The sequence below is a fragment of the Salvia hispanica genome, chromosome 3 (genome assembly GCF_029641045.1).
Source record: "Salvia hispanica isolate PSC_SH4W2 chromosome 3, Shi_PSC_v1, whole genome shotgun sequence".
Taxonomy (NCBI): Eukaryota; Viridiplantae; Streptophyta; class Magnoliopsida; order Lamiales; family Lamiaceae; genus Salvia; species Salvia hispanica.
Window position 1 is genome coordinate 17,225,027 of NC_142694.1, and position 9,687 is coordinate 17,234,713.

The 9,687-nt window shown below is 38.8% G+C and overlaps 1 pseudogene; it reads left to right on the forward strand.

The window, feature by feature from the left end:
• Nucleotides 1-404: 404 nt before the first annotated feature.
• LOC125209364 (xyloglucan galactosyltransferase XLT2 pseudogene) lies at nt 405-1,670 on the forward strand (annotated as a pseudogene).
• Nucleotides 1,671-9,687: the final 8,017 nt, after the last annotated feature.

Sequence of the window (9,687 nt, forward strand, 5' to 3'; positions counted from 1 at the left end):
GTTGGCTGGATTATGGCTTTGATGCTATATAAATTGGAAATATAGATACCAATATAATAATATCCATTGAATCCAAGAAGTCATTTGTTGATCCTCAAAAGTACATTAACCTTAGGATAAACACATTTAGAATTTACATTATACTCATTTTGATGTGGCTGTGATGATGTCCTTATATAAGCCATACCTCTTTCAACTTGATTCTCTGGTTTTTGGCTTTTTTTTTTTTTTTTTTACTAATTAAAGCTTATTCCCTATACATAATGATACCCACGACCAAAAGATTAAGAATTTTTTTTGTCAAACTTCATTTTTATATGGTGTGCACCTAACTGCTAATCCAATTAAGAAATAAGAATAGCTCTATAAACAGATCATTTACAATACCTCAATCATCCATACCAATGTTAGAAAATCTCCATCTCAAGTTCTGTTCAAGAAACAAATGCAATTCCCTCCTACTAATATCACTCCTCATCCAAATATATTACCTAAGTTCCATTCTCTACTCTCGACAATCCCTCGAGCCGTCAAGATGCGACGCTGGCCTCATCTACGTCTACGACCTCCCTCCCGCCTTCAACAACGACCTGCTCCTCAACTGCCACGATATAGGCCCATGGAAGACCTCGCGCTGCAACCACCATCCACACCGTGCCGGAAAGCCTCGCTCCGTCGTGGTATTGGACTGATATGTTCTCCGGGGACGTCATGTTCCACGCAAGAATCTTGAAGCACAACTGCAGGACCACGGAGCCTGAATCCGCTACAGCGTTCTACATACCGTTCTACGCTGGCCTCGCAGTGGGCAAGACTTTTTTCCCTAGTGACACTGCTAGAAATCGTGATCGCCAATGCGAGGATATGCTGACGTGGCTCCGTGATCAGCCTCCAACGGCTCGGATCACTTCATCCACCTTGGGAGGACGACGTGGGACTTCCGACGGTGGAGAGACGACCATTGGGGGTCCAGCTTCCTCTACATGCCGGCGATGAAACAGATCATGCGGCTGACGATAGAGAGGGAGGCGCGGGACCATCAAGACATCGGTGTTCCTTACCCCAAGTCAAAATTGGAGGTTGCCCAATGGCTAGATTTCGTGACATATCGTAATAGGACGAGTTTGTTCACATTTGTGGGAGCCAAGCGCGATACCAAGGGCGATTTCAGATCCTTATTGTTGAGCTATTGCTACAACGAGACGGGATCGTGGACTGCTCGGGATCCCGGTGCTACGACGGGACGCCCGAGATCCAAGAGGCGTTCTTGAACTCGGAGTTTTGTCTGCAGCCTAAGGGGGATTCGTACACTAGAAAATCAACATTCGATTGGATGCTGGCCGGTTCAATTCCGGTTTTCTTTCAGAGGGAAAGTATTGAGCATCAATATGACTGGTTCTTGGGTGACGAACCGGACCGGTTTTCGGTGTTTATAGATGAGAAGGATGTTAGGAATGGTGTGTTGATTAGGAAAGTGTTGGAAGGGTATAGTAGCGAAGAAGTGAGAAGGATGAGATAGAAGGTTATTAGTTTGATACCAAATTTTATTTATGGTGATGGGAATGGGATTGGTAAAGATGCCTTTGATATTTCTATTGATGGAGTGCTTAACAGAGTCAAAAGAGGTCCAGCCTGAGTCTGAAGCATTTCATGAATAAGTATAAGGATTAATTTTATAAATGGCTCCTTAGGGGAGGATCAATTGCTAACTCATCATTTAATTGGTAACTTCAACTAATTTAAGGTCATATGATTTTAGAAAACGTGTGGTCTATAATTTGCTACGTGTAATTTTTCATTTTTATTAATAAAATAAAAAAAGATAATTTTTTTTAGGTTTTGGATGAAAATGTCAATATAGTGTTTTGAAAATATCAACACAATGCTTTGAAAATATCAACACAATACTTTGACAATGCTAACCCATTGCTTATATTGACATTCTACATGTATTATATTGACATATTTTATATAGTATGTTGACATTTCTGCTGTACGAAAAAATTAAAAATTTTTGAATTTTTTTTCAAATGTTGACGTCGGAACATATGCATGTAGGACATCGTTGCAATCCTTATGAAATTATCTTTAATTTGATATATGTTATATGAATTTAAAGTTTTGAGATTTCTTTTAAAAGTTAGTTATAACTAAACATGTAGTTAATTAACATTAATACTCCTATTGATATTTTTTGGAATTAATCATATGGCCTTATTGACGTTTTTCGTTGATCGTATTGACATTTAGAGATTAATGATCTAAGCCCTTAATTTAAATATCTAATAGCTATTATTTAGTTGTTGTTAGCAATTAAGTTATGAGTTAGTAATATAACACTCCCCTGGTTTCTTATCTAGAGTATTTGTGTTAAATTAAGTAGTACTAAAATTTTATTTGTTTCAAAATAAGTATCTAATTTATTTTGTTTTAACTGTTTAGTTGTTTTATTCCACAATAATTCATTTATGGAATTAACCTTATCTTATACTCCCATAGTAACAAGTAAAATATCACTTATTTATCGTTTTCGTATTTGGAAATAAAATAATATTATTAAATATTAACCAAAATCAGTTTCATACTTTATTACTCCAGTATATTTTAGTTAATAGAGTGGAATTTGCCGTTCACATGTGTACTTATACAAGGGAAATTGTTGAAAATAATTACTCCATAAAAAAAAATGGTTTCGTCTTGCAACTTTCGATATCAATTGAAAATTTATGAAATTTGAATTTGTTCGTAATTATTCTAAGACTGAATTTTTGGTGAAACGGAGTATAATATGATAACCGGAAAATCATATATGGATACAATTCTTGATTTAATTTAATTAATTTTAATCTATATAGGATATAGCAATTAAAGTGTCACCTACTATGTTCTTTATGAATAAACTATTTACATATAATTCTTTTTTCCATGTAAATTTTGTCCATTAGAGCATCCACAATAGCAATAGGCCAGCCACAAACTCCTCCTGCCACATTATTAGCACTAAAATTTCTCCTGCCACATCATCAGGACAAACAACTGGACAAGCAATAAGCTAGCCACATCATCAGAACTATAAAAAAAACAACTAAATTTGCGGAATTAAACACAAAATACAGAATTAAATTTACGACACATATACGGAAAAATTCGTTAATATTATTTAAATAAAAAAAAAGTATATTAACTAAAATTAAAAAAAGTTTACATAATAAAAAAAATCAAGTCTTCCACACACGAGTCCCCGCCCCACTCTACTCCTCGTCGTTGTCGCTGCCACCCGGGACCCCGGCATCTGAGCCCGCGTCTGATCCTCCCAACTGTGCCGCGGCGGTATCCAAATCGACCCGCATACTCTCGAGCATTGAGTGAAGAAACCTCTTCTCCACGAGGTCAGTTGCCTCCCTCCATTCAGCTAAGATCTTGTGCATCTGTTTACGCGTTTGTTGACGCGCGTAAAAGGCGAGCTCGGCTGTCAACTTGCCAGCAGGGGGGATGCCGATTGGACCTCCTGGGACCCCTGGGCGACTCCCCTCGCTGCCCGTTGCGCCCTCCTCTGACCAATCGGGCGAGTGCGGCGAGCGAAGGATGGTGGGGAAAGGAACTCCTGAACATCCTGGGGGAGGTCGTGGGAACCTCCGCTGCTGTCGCTGTAATCACCGGCATAGTTCAGCCGCTGCTTCTTCGGCCATCCAGCATCGACACCCGCCCGAAACTTCTCGGAATCCATCAGCACCAGATAGCAGTTCCAGTAGGTGAATTCCTTATACAGCCCCGACACGGGAAGGCTTTCTCCGCTATCCTCCTGCAATCCTCGTCAGTCTGGCCACTGGTTTTCATGCGGAGGGCGTTGGTGTACAAGCTCGCAAATTGGGAGACCGCAGCCCTGATTCGCTCCCACCCCTTCTGGCACTCCTCCCCGGTGTATGCCTTCCCATGCGGGCAATTCCTCTTGTAGGCTGCTGCAATTTTAGCCCACATGTTGACGATCCTCTGATTGTTCGAATTGAGGGGATCATCGCAAACAGAGATCCAAGCCTTTGACAGCGCGACGTTCTCATTATCCGTCCACTTCCTCCGTACACTGTCGTCATCAGCCGGCTGCGACGACTCGCCTACTACCTTTTTGCCCTTCTTCTTCTTCGGTGCGCCCCGACCCTGCCCCCGCCCCTGACCGACTCCCACTATATCCTTGGGAGTGACATCGTATCGATCGACTTGTTCCAACAACTCCTCTAAGGAGAAAGTCTCATCTCCAGTGAATTGAGTCTCCACTGGGGTCGATGCGTGGGAAGATGCAGTCAAAAAATCAAGAGTGGGGCGATAGACATTGTACCCCCCACCCCCCCGTCGTCCCCTGCATCACGGGCTGCACCCCCCGCCCACCACCCCGGCATCATCTGCATCCCGGCTCCCCAACCGGGCATCATCTGCATACCGGGTTGCATGCCCGGTATCCTTTGTGGCATCATCTGCTGCCAAGGGTACATGCTGTAGTACCCGCCGCCCATCGGCCCCCATCCCGCTCCCGCGGGTACCGTGGGGGTTTGAGTCCCGCTCGTCGCTGGAGTAGACTTGTTGTTGTTATCCATTCTGCGTTGTTGCTCTTGTACAGAAATTAAGAGAGAGAGAAAACTCGTTAAAACAGGTGGTGTGAATGAAAATAACGTGAAAATCGCGTATATATAGTGTTTCGAAAATTTAATTAAAAAAAAAAAGCGTTGGCCGATCGCCAGCCTACAACGGCGGCGAGCGGATCGGCGAGCGCAGCGCTCGCCGAAATTCTCGTCGATTCCACGCTCGCCGATTGCAATGGTTCGGCGAGCGAACCGGCCTGCGCCGAGAATTGGCTAGCCGGTCGCTCGCCGACCACAGTGGATGCTCTTAAGTTTTTGCGTACTAACTTCATTAATTCTATTTCTTTCAATGGAATAGAACACCAAACATTAATAAAATAAATTTAATTCCAAAAAATTGGATTAGTGTACTCCTGATTTATTAAAAAGCAACCCACGTCTTTAAAAGTTAAAAGCAAAAGCATGTAAAATAACAAAACATAATTAAACCCTAAGATAAAACCTGATTTAATGGTTCGCGCCAAACATAAGATATGAAAGGTAAAAGACAGAAGAATTATTTGATACACATTTAAAATGTCAAATCGACTGGCTTAATTCAATTTAAAATATAATTAATGATAACGTGATGAGATTATAAAGAGAAGAACGATGGTAAGAATAAATACGATGACGTTTCGTCAGTATAGTATCCTTCACAGATAATGATAATTGAAATTTAAATTATGGATTCCAGTTCCGTGGGCAAAAATGATGAAGACGACCAGACAGGTTCCAGTCGAAAATTGTTAGAGCATCTCCAATGGTCGGCGAGCGACCGGCTAGTCGATTCCCGGCGCTGGCCGGTCCGCTCGCCGAACCATTGTAAGCGGCAAGCGTGGAATCGGCTAGAGAATCGGTGAGCGCTCGCCGATCCGCTCGCCGCCATTGTAGGCTGGCGATCGGCCAACGCATTTTTTATTTATTTTTATTTAATATCCGAAACACTATATATACGCGATTTGAACATCATTTTCATTTACACCGCTTGTTTTAACGAGCTTTCTAATCTTAATTTCTGTACAATAGCAATAACGCGAAATGGAGAACAACAACGACTCTCCTCCAGTGACGAGCGAGTCTCAAACTCCTACGGTACCCGTGGGAGGTGGATGGTGACCGATGGGTGGGTACTACAATATGTACCAATGGCAGCAGATGATGGCCGCGATGACAGCCGGGGGTAGTGGGATGCTGGGCGGGCAGGGGATGCCGGGGTGGGGGCCAGGATGGCAGGGGATGCAGCCCGGGATTCAGGGAATGCTGGGGGTGCAGCCGGTGGTGCAGGCGGAGGGGGGGGACAATGTCTATCACCCCAGTCTTGACTTTTTGACTGCGCCTTCCCACACATCCACCCCAGTGGAGACTCAATTCACTGGAGATGACACTTTCTCCATAGAGAAGTTGGTACCGGGCGTTCGATACGAAGACACTCCCATTGATACAGAGGGAGTAGGTCAGGGGCGGGGTCGGGGCGCACCGAAGAAGAAGGGCAAGGGAAAAAAGGTGGTAGGCGAGTCGTCGCAGCCGGCTAATGACGACAGTGTAAGGAGGAAGTGGACGGATGATGAGAACGTCGCGTTGTCCAAGGCTTGGGTGTTTGTTTGTGATGATCCCCTCGTTTCGAACAATCAGAGGATCGTCAACATGTGGGCTAAAATTGCAGCAGCCTACAAGAGGAATTGCCCGCATCGAAGGCATACAGCGGGGAGGAGTGTCGGAAGGGGTGGGAACGAATCAGGGATGCGGTCTCCCGATTTGCGGGCTTGTACACCAACGCCCTCCGCATAAAGACTGACGAGAACTGCAGAAGGATAGCGGAGAGAGCATTCCCCGTGCCGGGGCTGTATAAGGAATTCACCTACTAGAACTGCTATCTGGTGCTGATGGATTCCGAGAAGTTCCGGCTGGGTGTCAATGCTGGCTGGCCGAAGAAGCAGCGGCTGAACCTCGCCGGTGACCACAGCAGCAGCAGTGGCTCCCACGAGCTCCCCGACGATGTTCAGGAGTTCCCTACTCCACCATCGTTCACTCGCCGCACTCGCCTGGTTGGTCAGATGAGGGAGCAACGGGCAGCCAGGGGAGGCGCCCGGGAGTCCGAGGAGGTCCAGTCGGCATCCCCCCCCAGTGGCCAGTCGCCAGCCGAGATTGCCCTCATCGGGCGTCAATTGCAGCAGGAGAGAATGCATAAACTCATAGGTGAATGGAGGGCGACAACTGACCTCGTGGAGAAGAGGTTTCTTCATGACCTCCTCGAGAGTATACGGGTCGATTTGGCGGCCGCCGCGGCAGAGGCGGGGGGCTCAGATGCGGCAGGTTTGGGGGTCCCGGGTGCGAGGACGGCGGTGAGGAGTAGAGTGAGGCAGGGGCTCGTGTGTGGAAGCCCGGTTTTTTTTATTATTATGTAATTTTTTGTAATTAATGTACTTTTTGTATTTAAATGAAATTAATGAATTTTCTCGTATATGTGTCGTACATTTAATTCCGTATTTTGCGTTTAATTCGGTAAATTTAGTTGTTTTTTTTTAGTGCTGATAATGTGGCAGGGGGAGTTTGTGGCTGCCCTATGGCTAGCCTATTGCTATTAGAGATACTCTTAATGCTATCGAATATTCTATCTGCAACAATTTTCTAGAATGAAATTGTAACAAAATAAAATAGTAGAAATAAACTTAAATAGAAAATTTTATGTGATAATTTAATTGCTATATATAATAAAATAATTAAACAAATTGAATAAAATTATAAATAGTTTAAAGTATAAAAACTTTAGGAGTACTCATTTTGGTACAAATAAAATTTTAGCAATCAATTTGACATATGGACTATAATTTGATAATCATTTATCCATTTTGACTTTAAAGTCTCAATCTTGAATTGGCTTATTTTATATCTTGAACGTCATTTTTGAACTTCAAAAAATGGTTTAATATATAGCCAACAAAACTAGTTTCTAGTTTCTACAACAAAAATTGTTTGGTTGCAGACATTGATCTATTAGTTGTTTTATGTTATTCACAATAAAATCCATCCTCATTATTTAAAAAATGTCAAACATTATGTCTAAATCTTCGCATTTACATAGATGAAAATTTTAGTATATAACTCAATAGTTTTGGTTGTGTACGAGAACAACTTATAGCAAAAGCTATAATAATTAGTGTTTTTGGAATTTTTCGGATAAAAGTATTTCTAGTTGCTCAATAAAACCTGACATTGTTATTGTTGTTTAAAGTTTATTATAATTATAATGTTTCTCTAAAGTAAAGCTATTAAATAACTTAAATCAAGATTAAGACTGTAAATTGACAAATATTGAAAGTTCAAACTTTAAACTATAATTAACTATCGAGATGGTCTTATGTGCCGTCATCCATGATGGCTGACATATATAAAACTGCACATTAACACGATATTTAATGCTTAATCATCTAAATTAATATATCAAACATCACAATTTTCGGTCATAAGCCCTGCGCCTAAATTTGAACGGTCTTATTTTTCAGCTAATTAAGCCTTTATTATTTTTTCTCTTTTCTTCTCAAATTTGTTTTAATCTAATTTCGTTTTGAAAAATGTTTTAGAGACAACCATAATTTCATAATGAGGTTAAAATTGTAATCTTATACTATATTATATTTTTAATTAAATCTACACTTTTTTACATCTACCTTTTTATCCTTACATCTTAAAAAAAGCAACTATGCTCATAATGGAATTTTAATTATGATCATAAATAAGGATGTGATAGCTTAATTATGGAATATATATAAATGTGGAAGATATGATTTAAAATTAAAATATATACCTAAAGAAATAGAATATTAGAGAAATGAGAGATTTATTCATAAATGTTTTATTCAACGTAATGTTCCAAAACTAAGGGAATAAATTATGAGATTTGAACTTAATGAATAAATATGAATCCATTTTATAAAAATACTAATTCTCTTTCTCTCTCATAATTTATTCAACATAATTTATCTTCAAACCATTATTACCATACTAATCTCTAGAGATTTGAATGCTGCATATTAAACATTTTAATTTCTTTCAAGATTTAATGTCTTTATACGTCAAGATTATTAAACTCAATTATTTTCTATATTGGGTTTGTTTGTTAAGTATATCTCTTATTATAATTTTATGTTCTTTATTAGTAGTATTTTATATAATTGTTTTTTATGATTAAGGTTCAACATATTTATTTTATTATTAATTATCTCCTTTTAGTTACAAGTCATTTGACAATTAAATTTATGATTTTTAACATTAACAAAATAATTGAACCTCGATCTAAAATAAAATTAGTTACAAGCCATTTTGATAGTTAAATTTATAATTACAAATTTTATATTTAATATTTTTATGAATTGCATATTTTTTATGTTAACTTTTTACTTTCAAAATAAATTTATAATTATAAATTTTATATTTATTATTTAGTCAAAATATCACTAATTGGGCATTGATCGTCATTTTTTTACGGAACTGTAAAAAAAGGACCAATCCGACGACAATTTCGTATGTTTAGGACCCGATTTTCAAAAAGTGAATGTTTTTTTACTAAATTCATATTTCGGTCATATGTTTGTGACCAATTTTTACCTTTACTCTAAAAGCAATATATAGTAGAGTTCTTAGCTAATTAACTATATTATGAAATAAATTAAAATTTGATATATCAGTATTAGTTAAGTAACAATTTGGATTGCAAAAAATTAATAATTTTTATTTAAATCCATTACTTCCATAATTCAATTTCTTTAAGTTTTTATTGTTTGAAATGTTATAGCTGAACCTTGATAACAAAATCATACTTTATGTTTCTAACTAATCTATGTAATACCTATATTATTTTCTTCTTTTTACTTATATAAAATATTAGAGTTTTAAGCTCCATTCAGTATATCATTAAATAAATTAATAATAATAATAATAATAATAATAATAATAATAATAATTAACTTTATAGTTTTTATTTTAAGAATTTTTTAATTTTTATTATACTACTTCTTTCCTTTCCAAAATTTTAATTTATTTAAATTTTTTATTCTTAGAACATTGCAATCGA